The sequence below is a fragment of the Anarrhichthys ocellatus genome, unplaced genomic scaffold, assembly GCF_004355925.1.
Source record: "Anarrhichthys ocellatus isolate YVR2014 unplaced genomic scaffold, GSC_Weel_1.0 scaffold43, whole genome shotgun sequence".
Lineage (NCBI taxonomy): Eukaryota > Metazoa > Chordata > Actinopteri > Perciformes > Anarhichadidae > Anarrhichthys > Anarrhichthys ocellatus.
In genome coordinates this window covers 1,487,005-1,503,974 of record NW_022280073.1, presented here as the reverse complement: position 1 = coordinate 1,503,974, position 16,970 = coordinate 1,487,005, and the positions used below count along the sequence as shown (strand labels likewise).

Genomic DNA, 16,970 nt, shown 5'->3' with positions numbered 1-16,970 from the left:
ACACACACACACACACACACACACACACACACACACACACACACACAGAGAGAGAGTTAGCTGCACTGGAGGAAAAAGGCGGTGCAGCCAAATGATATTGAGCCTCTCAACAACCGACATTCAGACTCATCACGTCACACGATCTCTTAACTCTCTTCCTGGAACTTGCGTCTGAGTGTTTGTCGTGTAGATCTTTATGAACAGGATAAAGCTTTATTATCCATGTTTGCAATCGATTTCAATGTTCATGTAATAAAACACCTCGATGAAAGTACATTGAATTTACTGCATTCACATGTTCCTAATAAATTCACCTGTTTGACCAGAAACTAGTAAATGTGTCATAGATCCATTGTTCTACTTTGTTGATGTCACTGTGTTAAAGGTTTATTCAGATCACGGTAAGCTCATCTTCTTATGGTTCTAGAAGTTTTTACTTCACAAGTCCCCTCCCCCATTCATAATGCCACTTTTCATCACAACGTCTTCATTAATCACCAGAAACAGAGGAGAGCCAGTTAACTGATTGGCTGCTGCTCCAGACTGAAATGGTAACGTGAAAGACAGAATGGTTTCCAAAAAGTTTGAAATGATACATTTTGAAAAGAAGCAGCTCAATGAAATTGAAAAAAAACATTTTGCTTATGTAAACAAAACAGGATGAAATATATGATATAAATATTAAATATTTCATAGTTAAATCATATGGAGTGTCAGAGTTAGACAGGGAAATAGAGGCAGACGAGAGCCACAGTGGAGGAGCTCCGAGTGTCTGCTTTGTATCTGCCCTTTTGGTGACACAAACAGGAAGTGCCTGCTCCTGGTCTCAGTGAGATTGTGCCCTCAATACAGTGAGCATGGTCGTTCTGTGTACATGTCAGTATGCACATGCTCATATTTTAGCATGCGTTATCATAAGCCTTTATGTATTCAAAATTGAACAATGATAAAACCACACATGTTTGAAATGACCTCAGCACCTGCAGGTATTTCCCTAACATACTTTATCTTGTATGTGTCCAGTATCATAGCCTCGATGTGGCCTTCACTCTGAAAAGTCTCCGGATGTGAGTCACTTGTGTACTGAAAACCAAAGGTCCTTGAATACAACTGCGCTGTTGGAAATGAAACAACTGCTGAAAGTTTCTTCCTCACATCCTTGGGAGCAGGTCATCTACGGTGTCTATTTGATGACGACAATCTCATAGAGAGAAATGAGAAAACTAGTTACAACACAGACATTTTACCAACATCAAGGCATCCTGCACTCAAGGTTCAACCGGGGCTTCCACTGTGTAGAAATTCCACAATGTAAGCAGTGATATTTGAGAAGCGATAACTTATCAGAGTGTTGAATTATCCACTCAGAGTCAGATGGAAAAGCTTGAGTGCCCTAAAGGACTGTAAAATAACCAGCCAGGCAGTTAATGCTCTTTGGCAAACATGAGGATGATGACGGCTCTGGTGTCAGAATCATAACAGAGGGGAGCAATCACTTCAGTGTCACACAAATAAATGAAAGTTGACTGATTTTAGTAAAGACTTATGTTTGCACTCCTTTTTTTTTTTTTACCTCTATCACAGACCTTTGTTTGCACAGCCACACTGAGCACAGCAGGAAAAAAAGAGCCGAGCATTTCAACAGCAGCATACTGAAAAACGTGGGCAAGAGGAGATAACGCGGGAGTAGGTGGCAAAATTGAAAACGCTGCACTTATATCAATAAAAAACAGATAACCTGGAGACAGCAAACCAGTGTAACAGAAGGGAAAACAGATTCTCTCAATGCCATGTGGAAGTCAACCCAGATAAAAAAATACTACACATGTTTACTGTAACCATGAAGTAAATCCATAGACTGTATATAAGAAAGGGTTAAGGGAAATCACCCATTAGTTTGGTATATGGCCGTTTTGAAGCCTCGAGTTTGGAATTCGTCCGTCGCCATCTTGGTTATTGGCCGTCGCCATCTTGTTTTTTTGCAACCAGAAGCGGCGTGAGGGGGTGGAGCTAAACACAACCGGCCGCTGAATAAAACATTTTTTGGCTACCAAAATGTTACAATTAACTTTGATGAAATGAAAACACTGAAAGGGTTCAAGTTCTAAGACGAAAACACGGACAACTCCGTGGTAGCAACCTGTCAATCACAGTAGCCCCGCCCTAAAGCATACCCTGCTTTATGGTCTATTTGACTCTAAATGGACCATAATGTACTAAATGAACATCATGCTGTACTGAAGAAGACTTGAAACTAGAGATTGAGACCATAAACTCATGTTTACAATGTTTACTGAGGTAATAAGTCAAGAGAGAAGTAGAGTCATTTTCTCATAGACTTCTATAAAATTGGTCTTCTTTGTGCAACCAGAAGAGTCGCCCCCGATGGCCACCATGGGATCTAAGTTATTACAACTCATCTCGAGGGGAACATGAATGTCTGAACCAAATTTCCTGGCAATCCATCCACTAGTTGGTTGAGATTTGTTGTTTTGTTTGAATGTGGTGGACCGATCGACTGTCATCAGAGCCATGCAGCTCACGTGGCTAAAAAGGCACAAACTGCAAACCTATATGTGATTGCAAAGCCAGAATAAGAAACAATGAGTTCTTAATGAATTGACAGACCTTTGGGTGAGATATTTTGAGGGATCCATCGACCTGACAGTTTCACCCCCGATACCAACAGCGATACCGGCCTTTGGCCGAGTCCGACTATCCATCCGATACCAGTGTTAAATGAATAAACCGTATGCCTCGCTGTGTGGAGACTGGATCATTCTTTTAAGTGTAAGGCAACATCAAGCTTGACTAACACATTCCTTTCTTGACTTTTTAAAACTAAATACAGTATAACAAGTAAATACATAGATATACATTTATTAAATTCTTATTTATTATTAAAATAATAAATTGCACACTAACATCTTTAAAATCTACAGGAATTTAGCTGTGAAACTTGAATGCAGCAACAGATTGGTCAAAACAACTTAACAGAATGCATCAGGAAATAGTGACAAATGGCCATCCCAGTTTCTCAAAGTCTTTAAATATCTTGTTCTGTCAGTCCAAATTGCGATAATAATGCCATCGGTGCATCCCTAGTTTTCTTTGGGCACAACAAGTCCTCTATCCTATGATGGAAGGTGAAACGTCATAACTGCAGGGTTGACTTTACACCATTTATCACACTAACTGCTGTTTAAGGTGCTGCTGCAGCGACGTGATGACAACTGGCTCTTCACTAATGGAATCCGTGACCATGACCCTGTCCACCGCTACAACACACATAAACTCACTCACTCACTCATGAAGCTGTAATTCCTGACCCGCTGTGCCCCATCACCTGTTATGTTACACTCCATTTCCAGTCTACACACACACCCACACCCACACACACAGCGATGAAACCACTTCGCCGCTCCTGATGACATGCTCAGCCAACTACCAACCCATTTGTCTGATGACCTGGATTTACATTTTTTTTGTCAGACTTGGTTTGCATCAGATGGTAAGGGGATAAATGTAGGCATGAAACAATGACCGAAATATCAAGATGTGTGTGTGTGTGTGTGTGTATGTGTTAAAAATAAAACAGGAGCTTGCATATGTACTGTACTATATATTTGACAGCTGACTCTAAAATGAGTAGGCACTGGTGAGTGACAGAAAACTCTTGTGTACCTCTCAGGGCTGCTGTTCACAATGCCAGATAGCGCGGGCTGCTTTGGGCGAGGCGTGGTGGATCTAAACATTTACGTAGCTTTGCTCAGCTCAGCACGAGCGAAACTGTTTTACCGTCGCCTATTAGGAACCTTACTACCAGGCCGTGCCTGTGACTGTGAAATATATTCATTTTTTACTATAGTTGCATAAACTATACAATCGTTTATAATTGAATGACTATTGGAGAATTAAAGAAACCATAAACCATACCTAATTAACACTAAACACTAACTAAACCAAAAGTGCTACAAAGGAGAAAATCAAGAGACCTCAAGGTTTCAGACTGAGGAAATTACATGGAGTTATTAAAAAGGAATTTGTATGACTACATGTTCATAATGCCAGACCAGTTTTTTGAAGCTATAGCTGAGAAAAAGGTAGGACCAACTTGGCTGTGCAACATATTTGGGCCGACATTTGGTGCACGATAGTTTGATTGAAGCGGGGCAGAAGCTTCCACTGCTCCCGTCTCTCATCCACTCGTTCCCTCTCTTGAAGCCAGCTGCAGAAACATTTGGACGCAGATTGTCATTCAAATCGGGCAGGCGAACAGAAGCGGATGGTGATGATTCAGATTCAAATAGAGCCCAGCAAGAACTGGTTCCATGGCTCGGATTCACATTCAGTTTATAAGAACCTAAGCACGTCACACACAAACCCCCGCACACACACCTCTTTGGACATAAAACAATGTCTATGTATAACACAAAGGCTCTCCACGATGAAAGGTGTTAATGCTGTGTATGAATCCCGTTATGAGGCGGCTCTCATGCGCTGAGAGGAGAGAGGAGACTGAAGCAGTGAGAGAGACATGGAGCAGGATGTTGTTGTTCTTTAATTCCCTCCGGCACATTTCATCTGGTCAGCTGTCCTCAATCCATCCCTCTCACTCCGTTTGATCCCATTCATAAACTCTTCCACCTTGCCTGTGCCTCATTTCCATATTCTTCATCCTATTTCATCCTACACATGGACAATTCACTCTCTTATGAAGAGATTTCACTGCAGTTACCATAGTAACATTCGGCGAAATCTCACAGCCATTGACGAGCTTCCTGGCTGAGTGTACTGCTCATACACATACGCACGGGTACACGGACCACTTAAATCCACAGAATCTGACTGGTGGATGTGTGTGTGTCTATGCGGTTGTGTGGGTGCAGGTATGTGAGGTGAGTAGCAACCGTAGACTGTATACAAAGGTAGCAACAAGTAGTCAGCTGTTGTATGAACTCAAAGTCATTACAAATCCTTTCTATGAGGCAGTGTGTCAAATAATGGCAATCATTCAGTTATATAATGGTCCAGCATTACAGCAGTCTAATCTGCATGCGTCCTTCATTTGAAGCAGCTACTCCAGACCATTCTCTTTACATCAATACATTATAGTCATTAGTACATGAACTGCCACGGAGCTACACCAACCAACAGGTTGGCAGACTTAAAGAGCTCTCCCGCTGTGAGCCACATGGTTCAGTGGAAAAATGTCGAGGGTTGTAGCCGTCAAAATAAAACTGGTTTAAATCACAAACGTTTTGTTCTTAGGGGATTCAATAAGTTATTTTTGGGCATCTTATTTTCATTTTTTTAAAAAGTGAAGTTGAATGAAAGTTAATAATTCCTTTGTCTTTTGTAGACATAGTTTGTTGTTAAGGAAAGAAAATAGACTCAAATTGTAAATGGGACGCGAGTACAACATGCAAAAAAAAATAAAATCTCTAATCAAGGGATGTCTTGATCCCAGGTCACTGGGGCACCCAAAGGATACATCTTATTCACATTTGTTGAACGAAAATAACCACTCTGCTCTCTTTCACAAGGAAGCATGCACTAGATGACCAGCCGTTCTAAAATACACTGCACACAAGATTACAGGTTTCTAAAAAACAACTCCACAAGAACACAACAAATGAGCCAAACTTCTCCGTTAATGCCCTTTTTAGCCTCGGCTGTCCCACTTTCCCAAACCTACAACAGCAGCTGTTGCAGAGGGTGAAAAGGGCTTACGGTCCTGCTGCAGTCCATTCCTGCAGAGAAGGGATTTCACATGGAGAAGAGCAAAAAACTACTGTGGATGTCTGAGTTGTTGGTTTTAAAGTGTTAACAATCCAGTTCACTAAAAATGTAAATAGGAAAAGGAAGAGACCACCATTTCTAACACTGAAAACGTTAGAACAAACAATAACCCACAAAATTCATGGGCCGAGTCCGTTGAGGTCTGCATTTGTAGATGCAGATCTGTTCAAAGGTTCCTTTGAAATGTGTTCCAGTTACTCAAATATATATTTGATCTTGTGTTTGGGGGATGCCTCTCTCATTCAGCCACCTTGTAATGTCGCAAACACTACATTGTCCCTTACCGTCCTGGACATCTGACGCTTCTTTTCTTCCTCACCACGGACGGCCAAGAGCTCCAGCATCTCTGAGTCTTGCCACACATCCATATTGCTCAAATAGTCGTTGGTTCATTTCCGATGTAGATGGGATATAAGTAGAGCTCTTCACTATAGAAAGCTCCCTTTCACTTCCAGGAGTACTTTGCATAACTGGTTGCTAATTTATAATTGGGTGTGTGCCTGTTTTGTCTAGTTGAGCCAAAGCATCCAAGTAATGAGAGCCAATATATGCATAAACGTAATAGTAATTCAACTTTACTTGATCTACTCACTGCAAATAGTTGTTAATAGAAACCCAAATGGTTATGCTAAATATGCAATGGAAAACACAAAGTGGTCTGGAATGAAACCCCAGAATAACATGAGCGCTAACCACACAAAGGGAATAATGTGCAACCACAAGAAAAATTGGAATCGGGAGTGTCTGATTTTTTGGGGCTAAGAAACATCTGTACATTTGTTTTTTTCTTAGAGCTTGAGTCTCCACAACAATAGACAAGCAGCAACAACAGAGATGGGAGTTGGGAGGTGAGACAGAGAACAATGAAGACACACATGCAGAAATTTAAATTTAAAAGAAGCCTAAATCTGCCCACTTCCTGTCCCAGCAGGAAAACAAATCAAGCCATTTAACAACAATTCATTACTCAAGCCACTCAGTTTGTCTAAACTTTATACTTTTTTTCTGCTTAAGAGTGCAGTCTGACTGACACACAATAAAGGCTTTCTACCCATCAAAATGTTGAGCTAAAATCAGTCTGCGATGTGTATTGGTTCCAAAGAGGCGTCCAAAAGGACAGAACCTCTCCCCTCAAATTTCCTGACAATGCTCTGGCACTGGGACAACACAGAGACAGGCACTGGCAGACGGCCAGGCAGTAGCTGGATAGAGGGCGACCCAAGAGGGGGGCAGATGAGTTTGTACTACTTGGACTGAAGCCAACTTTTCCAGGCTCTGACTCCTTCATTCTTCCCTTTTCTTTTGCAGCAAAGCTGACAACACTGTTGCAAGCACATCAACACCAAACCTGAGACGGCAGACGAACAGCATTTGAAGCCATGTCGGATTGACTGCGGGTCGCTAGCTGGTTAGCTTGACGCTGCCCACAGTCGATATTTTCGACCCCTTTACTTTTAAATGGCCTCCTTAGCCTTCATTAGGTTGCTATGGCAACAGACTTGATGGGAGGGGGGGGGGGGGGGGGCAACCACACATTGTGCCTATTGATTCAGGGGGAAAAGTGAACCAATGAGGAGCACAAGATGACACACTTACTCAAGTCTTTTTCAGAATCAACTTAAGGGGTTATGTAATTTCATCTCTGTGGCCACAGTCACTGTGCCTACACAACTGCGCATTATTAAAAACACGATTATATAACATCTTTTCTGTTTATTCTGGCTTGTGTGCGAGCATTTGATATATAAATGTGTAAAGATCCAGGACAACCGTGGATCGAGCAACATTCTCAGCTGAGTCAGATTTGACAATAATTTTGGTGCACTGTTGTGAGAATCAGTTTGGGTTGGATGCCTGCAAGGGCTCTCTTCTTCTTCACTTCCTCTTTGTCCAACAGAAAAGGACTCCTGCCTTGTATGCGGAGATCATGTCTAATTTGTTGTGCTCCCTGTCTGTGGTGCCCTAAATGGAGGTCTCTGTCGGCCTAGTATTGGATCTGGCGAATTGGTGGGATGACTAACTCATGGGATCCAACAGGGGAAACAGAGATGTCCGTCTGTCTGTTATTGTAGTTATTATGGTTTTGTAATCCAGTCTGCTGGCTTTAAGAGCTTTGGTATAAAGCCTGCCCAGTCTGACTACTGCTAAAAGTCATGCATTGGACTGTTTGCTAAGCCCGACCCCCATTATTGCATTGTTGCTGTACCAATGCAGTTACAATACTGAATGTTAAATTACCACTCAAAATGATTTTGTCATTTAGTAAAGAGGTAGGCAAAACCGAATTCTGATTTTCAGCCAGCATATAGGTCATGTTTGTCAGCTAAAAAGGACAACTGCCGCTAGCAGAATTTATTAGCTACAATAGACTAAATGGTCAGTAGAGAGAATGCAAGTGTTAAGACACTTCCTCGTTGGCTTCACTTGGCAGAACCGGAGGTTCCTGCCTGCTAATTACGCAAAATTTAAGTTCATAGGTTGGTTGAAAACCCGGTGTCTGTCTGACTAATGTTTTTTTCTGACATGTTTTAAAACAAGAACCCAGTAAAAGGTCTGAGGCTTAAGTTGCTTGTCACATGCAAAAAGTCAACATCCTCACCAGTAGATATATATTTAGAAAGTAACCTGTAAGCACACATGATAATGTATGAAATACCCCTGGACTTGGAAGTGACGCTGGGTTACTTCTGCAGGTAGTTAGCCAGTTAGCCAGACATGCTAATATTTGTGGCTTACTTTTGAGCAGACGAACACATTGTTTAATTCATTCCTTACACTTTTGTTCTTGAATTTTGTTGTTAGGTTTTGAAGGTAAAAAGAAAAAACTACTATCCAACCACTTTATACACTGTGTTTCAGTCTAACTACAGCTCCATGCACATCCCTTCAACATCTGGAGACATCTCATGTTTGACAGACCTGCCGTGTCTCGTTACAGTTCCTACGCTATGACTGGAATATTTATGTTCGGGGGAGGGGTTTAGCGAACAGGCAGTTGATTGATCGACTGCCATCTGGGTATTGAACAAATCTGAGGTAAATATCAAACTCCAGGCAGAATGAAGAAAACTGAATTAGCAACTCAAAACTTCTTCATTACTTGAATGTTAACTACACCTACTGCTGCCTGTTTTTGGTTTGATTCGTTCAAAGTGAATTTTCCATAAAACTGATGACTGATGATTAAAAAAAGAATTGCCTCCCACTCAATCACACCCGCTGGACACAAATTGCCTTCAGCATTGTGAAAGATGAAGCGGGATGGCTGTAAAAATGTGCCACAGCTGAACTATAACTGATACAGGTGTTTGCAGAGCAACTATGAGAGCAGCTGTAGAATGTATGGTTGTTACAGAATAAGGACAAGGTCCATGGTGTCTTAACAGTGGTCGCATTATGAGAGACCCGGCAGTGAGGGTGAAAACAAGAGAGAGAGAAAGACAAAATTTGAATCAGGCAGAGATTGAGCCTGGAGTTGGTTCTGATTGAAGAACGCCCCTGGGGATGCAACAAAGCACGTTCTGCTTCCTGTGGTCAAGGAAAAATATAGAAACAGGATATGACATCACGGAAAACAACAAACAGAGTGGAAGCTACGTCACAGCAGAGGTCAGGGGTCAGGATGAACCCAGGGACATGGGATCTGATCAGTAGTGAAAATGTTCCCCTACAGACACATTTCAAAGTAGGTAGGAATATTCTGCTATGATTCATGTTTTGTTATACGCTATTTTCCCACATTAAAAAACTCTGTTAGAAGCACAGTGTAACGTTTACATACACCAAATATTCCGGTTCTCTGCCGTTATTCCGAAAAAGACAATAATCCTACAAAGCTGGGAACATCGATAATGAATAAAAATTAATATTGCACTAATATCTTTCATTCCTTCAACCACCTGCTTGAAAAAGTCAGTGTGAATCAAACCTAATCAGGAATATCCAAACAAAATTTGCTGTTAACATGACCCAGGTCAAATTCTGAATATTGTCATGTTCAGAATAACAGTGCAATATTAGTGTGCATGTAAAAGGCGTTTCAAGATGGCTAGTGTCAGAGCAAACATCGGAGAGAATCAGCCGTACATGCAGGAACCTCAGTCAGACCCAGACTTAGATAAGGAGCAACTAGCAGACGCATCAGAATGGTTCAGGGTAGTTTGAATCTTTTACTTGTTTATGCTGTTTGTTAGCTTGTTAGCTTGTGAGTGGCTGACACAGCGTCAGTGGTTGTAAAACATACAGTAATATCTAATGGGATTTATTTTGGTAGATAGTGGATGGGTTGGGTTTATATCCCCAAACTGCACACTCTACCATGTCAGCTGCCAAAACTTTCACTCTGCTAATGCAAACTCTCGACCTTTGTGCTAAGTCTGCTCTGCGCTGGAGGGTTTCAGGTTTCCTGTATTTGCATATTAGACAGCGATTGGCTTCTGAATCCGTGACGTACCTCATCTAGATTTCCCGGGGTTACATTTGAATCTTTGATTTTACTGCATGAACATCTCCCTCTTCTGTAGAGGAAGTCATTATAGTCAAGGCCACATATTTTAGTGGACATAAACATAAGAAAAACACATTTATGAGTGGAGGGGATCTTTAAGGTGTCTGAATTTATAGGCTGGAAGGCAGTTGTGAATGAGTCATTTCATGTGTTGTACAAAGGAAAGTAAGAATTTGCATGGGATTAATGGAAGTGTAATTAGTTTTAGAATCAGAATATAATTAGTTTTGCTGCTATCATCAGAGCGTAATGCCATATAACTCTAATTTGATCAATAGCCAAGATTGTTCAATCATGTACAGCTTGAAGTGTGTATTACTTTATTGTGAAAATCATCAGCACAGTGATGTTTCATGTTGTAAAAAATGAAACCTGTTAATAATGCACACAAGATAATATCATGTACATAATCCTACTTAAATCATTTTATATACACAGTTATGATTACAGACTCTCTCTACCTCCTTACACCACCTGTCAAAAAGAGAAAAACACACAATAATCATGCAGTGGAAATCTGACTTTGTGACAGATTTTGGAGTCTTTGACAGTAAGGAGGATACCCTTAAGATTGAGAAAGAAAACTCAACAGACTGGTTAGTACTGACTGATGTTCTGGGGGTAGAAGACCCTACAAATCCTGTGAGAATGCAAACTGTTGCAATTTCTTGTACCTGGATGGCAACCAGCAGCGTGTAAGCTGTGTAACTGAAAAAAAAGAGGAGGAAAGAGATCCTGGATGGAGAGGCATGTTTAACTGTGTAGTCCACATGCAGTATGTTTCTGGCAATTGGTAATATGCACAAATGATAGTCAGCCAAAATGCGTTTAGATGCGGCTCATAAGTAGCATTACCGTATGTAGTAGCTTACATCCATGTCCGTCCAAAATGTCCCTTTATAATTTTACATTTGTGTGACATTGTAATAATTAGCATATGAATTCTGAGATATAGCGTTTACCGGAATGGGACGGACCCAAGTCTTACGCCAAATCATCGCTCTCGCCAGCACGGAGGCATAACAAATACCAGAAAAACAAAGTTCCTTTAAAGCTGCTGTGATCAAGATTTTCTATATCAAATGAATTAAATGACATACATCATCTTTGACACAATAAGACAATTTGCTCTACCATTTCCACCAACGTAGCTATCCCCTATAATGTCACAACGTGGGCAATGTTGCAAATCAATGATCATGACACTTTATAGCTAAATTCAATTTATGGTATTTAGGTTGGATTAACCAAAAACAGTGCCATTGGGTTATTCCAGCAATAGTTTCTGAATGATATTTGCAATTGACTATATAAGAGTTTGAAGGACAGCAGAGGACCCTCTTTCTTTACAAAGTCTGAGTTAACACACACTGTAGGATGACTAAAGAGGAAGTCTCAGTAACTGTGTAGATAACTAATCACAGAGTAGGAAAGTGTTCTATAAACAGTGAAGGAAAGTCCTAACACAGCATTTGTCACGTGTGCCAAAGATATTCAAGAACCAGTGAGGCACTAAGTTGTGTGTGCTTGTACAGCATCTCAGAGAACAGCTGCCACAACAACACACGAGCGTACAATACAATATCCCCTCTCAACGACAGCATCTTTGTGTCTGACAGCTGGCGATAAATTCACAGCTTCAGAAAGCAATATCCAAGCAGATATTGCCTCAGTATGGAAGCGACAATTCAGTGGTTCTCCTCCTTTCGCCCTCACATACCCCGGTGAGATCTCTGCAGGCACTGAGCAATTCGGAGTGGTCTTATATCTGGAGATCTGTCACCGCCGAGCTGTCATTTGCGACGGTACCCTTTGGGAAATAATTCACAGGCTATGAATCGTGCATAATTCAAGATCTTCCATATTGGCTGAGAGCTGCTTCTGGGCTCCATGTGAAAGGGTAGAAACAGCTACCTTCTAAATAACGTCAACAATGATTGGATATCATTTTTCTTCATGAGTAGCAACAGACAGTGATCATGGACTGGGTCTGAATGAGGACACAGCCTTGAAGAAGTGGTTTTGGAAGGAGGATTCATTAAATCGGATCAAGAGCCAAAAACATTCCTGCAAAACAAACCTGGCTAAACCTGCTGCAGCACAACGTGACGTCATCTGGCAACATTTTCTTTTTCTTAACTAAGCAACTTTTAATAAATGCTAAATGGACTTGCGTTCATATGGCACCTTTCTAGTCTTCGGACCACTTAAAGCGCTGTGCACCACATGCCAACATTCACCCATTGGCTGCCATGCAAGGTGCTACCTACCAATCAGGAGCTGTACCAATGCACATTCATTCATTCATACATGGAGTTCAGTATTGTGCATAGGGACACTCCAATACGCGGCCCGGGGGAGCCAGAGATTGAACCATCCATCTTCTGATTGGAGGACGACCCGCTTTACCGCTACCTCAGGTAATGAATGCCATTACATTACGGTTCTGTCACTATAGCTAGTCAACCTCATCCTTCTACTTTTTGTCAAGTTTTAGTTTACCAAAAGTCAGGGCATTTTAGTCTTATCAAAGAAAACCATAACATTTTTAGTATAGTTTAACCAAAATATCTTCACCTGTGTCATGCTGCTGGTGTAGTCCTAATATGGTGCACACAGCACAAGAAACAGATCTGCATTGAAAAACAAAAACTAAAAAACAACTCCTCTTTGTCAAGAAAATAAAGGGATTTTGGTTTTAAAACTACAGTCTTCTTTTGTCAACACTACTGCACATCGGCAGTTGGTGTTGAATGACGTTAGTGGCTTCTGTTCTTAGTCATAGAAGAAAAAAGGTTGTTGACAAACATCGTTTTCGGAGTCATAGTTTTCTAACGGAATTAAAACTGGACTAAGCTTCGTTGTGTTTTTGACAAATAGCTTTAAAGCACAAATTTAAAATCAAATTTTGACAAGAAAAATCTGGTTGAGGCTAAATATACAGTATGTATAGAAGTACAACATGCTCTAAAGTACTGTAGAGGCTGATACTGAAATCAGATGATGTCATCTTCCTGCTTCCTCTCAAACTTTCAGAGAACTGAGTTAATGTTCTCTCATTTCCAAAACACATTAGCTACTGGAATATGTTGTATCACTCACTTACTAACAAACAGCAGAGAAGCAGAGACAGCAACAAATGAAAGTTGCATCTCAGGGCTGATTTCTTTTATTTTATTGAAAAGATTTAATATCCAGCTTCCTTTTATCTGTGTAGCTGAGTAAAAAATAAATAAATTATTGAGTACTATGCATCTATCTAATCTTAAATGTCCATCAACATTATCACAAGTGGATGAACCATAACTATGAAGGTTCTAAACGCACACTAATTATGATGATCTTTTGATTCACTGACTGTGACTAGTGACGTGTGGTGTAGTGACTCACATCCTCAGTAACAGCAGCGGGGGAGTTTTGTCCCACCAACAAGTAAAATCTAGAAAGCGACAGCTCACTCTTTTGTCTCTTGTGTCCAACGCAACATGACAATGTGTGTGAATTCCTCTCTGTGGCTATAAATAGAACATCTGTTTCCCATAGTTTCCCTCAACCAATGCATGGGAGCTTATGGTCCAAGATTACCCTTTAGCTGGGGGCCATCTCTCACGAGCACTCTGCACCTCATTGGGGCTGCGTGACCTATGACCCCCTTCATAAAAGAGGCCCATTGGAGAGGGACAAGGGCACGGCTGACCAGCTGTCCCTCGAAGCCACCACTAACATGCATCTGTCTGCAAGCTCTCACTCAACTTTGTGGAGAGTGAAATAATTAATGTGGCGCTGCTCTGGGAAACACTTGCTTAAATTGATTGATATTCCAAGATTCTATCATGTCCAGTTTCAGCTCTCGGTCAAACGCAGCCCTGAAAAAATGGTTGAAACGCCATCTCCAAATTCCTCTTTCTTTTCTATAAATCTTCTTCTTCATAAACCCAACTTCATAAACACTGCAGGCTGAAGACTGACACTAGGGAGCACTGCAGTTTGTCAAACATCCAGCGAATTGTTTAAAGTTTCCATAAGTATGCCTGCTGTCACATTTCTAAAAGTGTTTTTTCCTCTTCCAACAATCACTTATGAGTCCCCGGCCACAGCAAGTCACTGATGCTGGAGGCCACAGGCTCATTGCCCTCTACGTGCTTATGAAAACACCCTAACAGTAAAATTGCGTGTGTGAAGTTCAAATATGAAAGAGAAGTTCTGTAAATAACAAAAAACTGAATTGAGACGTTTGAAACGTTGAGTAAAGGGTGGATTCTGCAGCACCACAGTGTTCACACACACCCTCCTAAAAAATGTAGCCGGTGCTAATTTGATATTCAGAGCAATTAAATCACAGCAAAACAATATTTGCAATGTAAAGATGTAGCGGAACATGGCTGCAGCTAACAGATATTTTAATTGTCAATTAATCTGTTAAATACTTTCTTGATTAGTCGATTAGGTCTTTTGTCTATAAAAGTGTCTTAGTGACTTTTCTTATATGCTCCATGCTTTGTTTACGTAGCTGGGCTGGCTGCGCATGCATTTCAGTGCACTTTAGTTCACTGTGTTGTGCCCCTCTGGCTAGCTAATTGCCGCCGCTGCACAGCGCTCATACGGCAGCGTACTGCAAAATCAAAGATTGGTCAGCATGAGCTGCTGCTTTGTGTTTTATCCCATGTCTCCACTTCAGCGGGTGTTTGTTGGATTGATCACATGGTGCAGGTTGAAGACAGGCAAAGTCATGTTGTCCTTTACAACAATGGAAGACAACATCCCATGACTCATCCAGCTAGCGGTGCTATGATTGTCAGCGAGTAACTCCAACCACCACAACACCTGGCCTGAGAGGTGCAAGTGTGCTGTAAGTGTCGGTTGCCTCTTCTCTTTTTGTCCCGACCTTTACGGTGAGTGCAGATAAAGTAGTGAACGATGTCGCAGCCCTCTGAGAACAGTAACCTCAGTCATCAACATTTCCACACTTCAGTCAAATGACCGTTTCAACAGCGGCTCCTTCAGTGACGCTGGGAACACACGTTGCGCAAACATTTTGAGATTTTAGTGTAACATACCCTCTGACATACTCATCTAACAGAGGGCCATTGCTGTCGTTGAGTATACATTAATCCAAAACCGCACTGGAGGTCTTACAGAGTTCTCCCATACCCAGTGAGTCAAGTAGCTTTTGCCCAATCGAGACCAGGAGCTCAAACTTGAATGCTGCTCTCTTTGAGTGTCGGTGTTCATGTGAGAGAGAGCACACATCCTAAAACCTCTTCCACTTCAAGCTAAATCCATCTGCTACACAAAGCTGTAAATTACACCATGAAACTTTATGTCCCCTCCATTAAACTAACTCTAATAAAGTAAAGTATGAATGAATAGAGAATGTCAGTAGTCTGTTGCCTTTGACAGACATTGAACTGGGCATCAGAAACAATCTCTTTCACTGAATAATAATCAAAGACAGAGCCCGACGCTCCTTTATACCGTCTCCTTAGAGCCGCCATTATTAAACACCTGATAAAAGACTGGGAGAGGAATCCAGGCAGGAAATACATCCAACTGCCTCCCCGAGTATCTGTCTCTTCTCTTATCTCCGGACATCTTTCTCACTTAAAACTTTCCATTTCTCTCTGATTCTGTCTCCCTCTCCGGCTCTGCTCGTAAATCAACAGTTACATAAACTGCCTTCAAGTTGGTTTCCACCAGTGTTACATGAGACTCCCCTAAGTACAAAACAGGATGTTATAGAACCCCACGTGGTTCAGACGCTTCAGCTGAGCTTGTGTGCAGCTGTATCAAACTGTTTTCTCCAGATCTCTTTTTTGTTTTAAACAGATGTGGGCTCAAGTAAAACGGTCCCTAGAGCAGAAGAAGGAGGCAGTCAAGTCACCTTTCTCCATGATACAACTATCTTAATTCAATTTAGACAAAGCAACACTGGCTTCCCATTTGTTCCACACGGAATCTCGCCTGACACGCAGAAAACGTTCACATTCACACGTGTAGAACAGACACACACTTAGTGTTATTCATGCAACTAACTGCCACTCTACTTTCACACACCTGCAACTACAGAGACACATACTGCAAGCTCACAAACACAGAAATATACTCGAGTAGCACGGATGATCTATGTGCAAAGTTCTATAAGTGCATCGCTCGTGCTGCCGTAATGTTGCCATTTTTATGAAGACATTAATGAGCTCAGCCCTGCAGTATGCCGTTCAGAGGTGTAACAGGAAGAAAGTAGCACTTGATGTTGATAAATATGCACAGTATCAGTAGTGTGGTTATGCCACCTTTAGATAGAGTATATAAGATGAAACATCCAGAGAGAAAAGCCCGGTGTGTGTTCTGTGTAAATGAAAGCCAGCCAACAAAATGAGCAAATACCATGGTAACCAACATGTCGCCCCACTCAGCCATCCATTACCTCAGTGTGTGCCCAGTTAGTGTGAAACCAAGCAGTCGGTTTGAAGAAGCAAATACAATTTCACACGACTTATTCAAGTAACATGTTCAATGCTTAGATCCAACACTGCAGTGTGTGTGTGTGCCTCAGGGTTGTCACCTCAGGTTACCTTTCTCACGTCTTAAGATGGTTTCATACACAGGTTTGGCATCACACACACACACACACACACACACACACACACACACACACACACAC

General features: G+C 41.4%; 1 protein-coding gene across 5 annotated transcripts in view; it reads right to left on the bottom strand.

The window, feature by feature from the left end:
* ncalda (neurocalcin delta a) overlaps positions 1–16,970 on the bottom strand; it is a 66,204-nt gene that overhangs the window by 11,421 nt on the left and 37,813 nt on the right. The gene's annotated exons all lie outside the window — the stretch shown is intronic.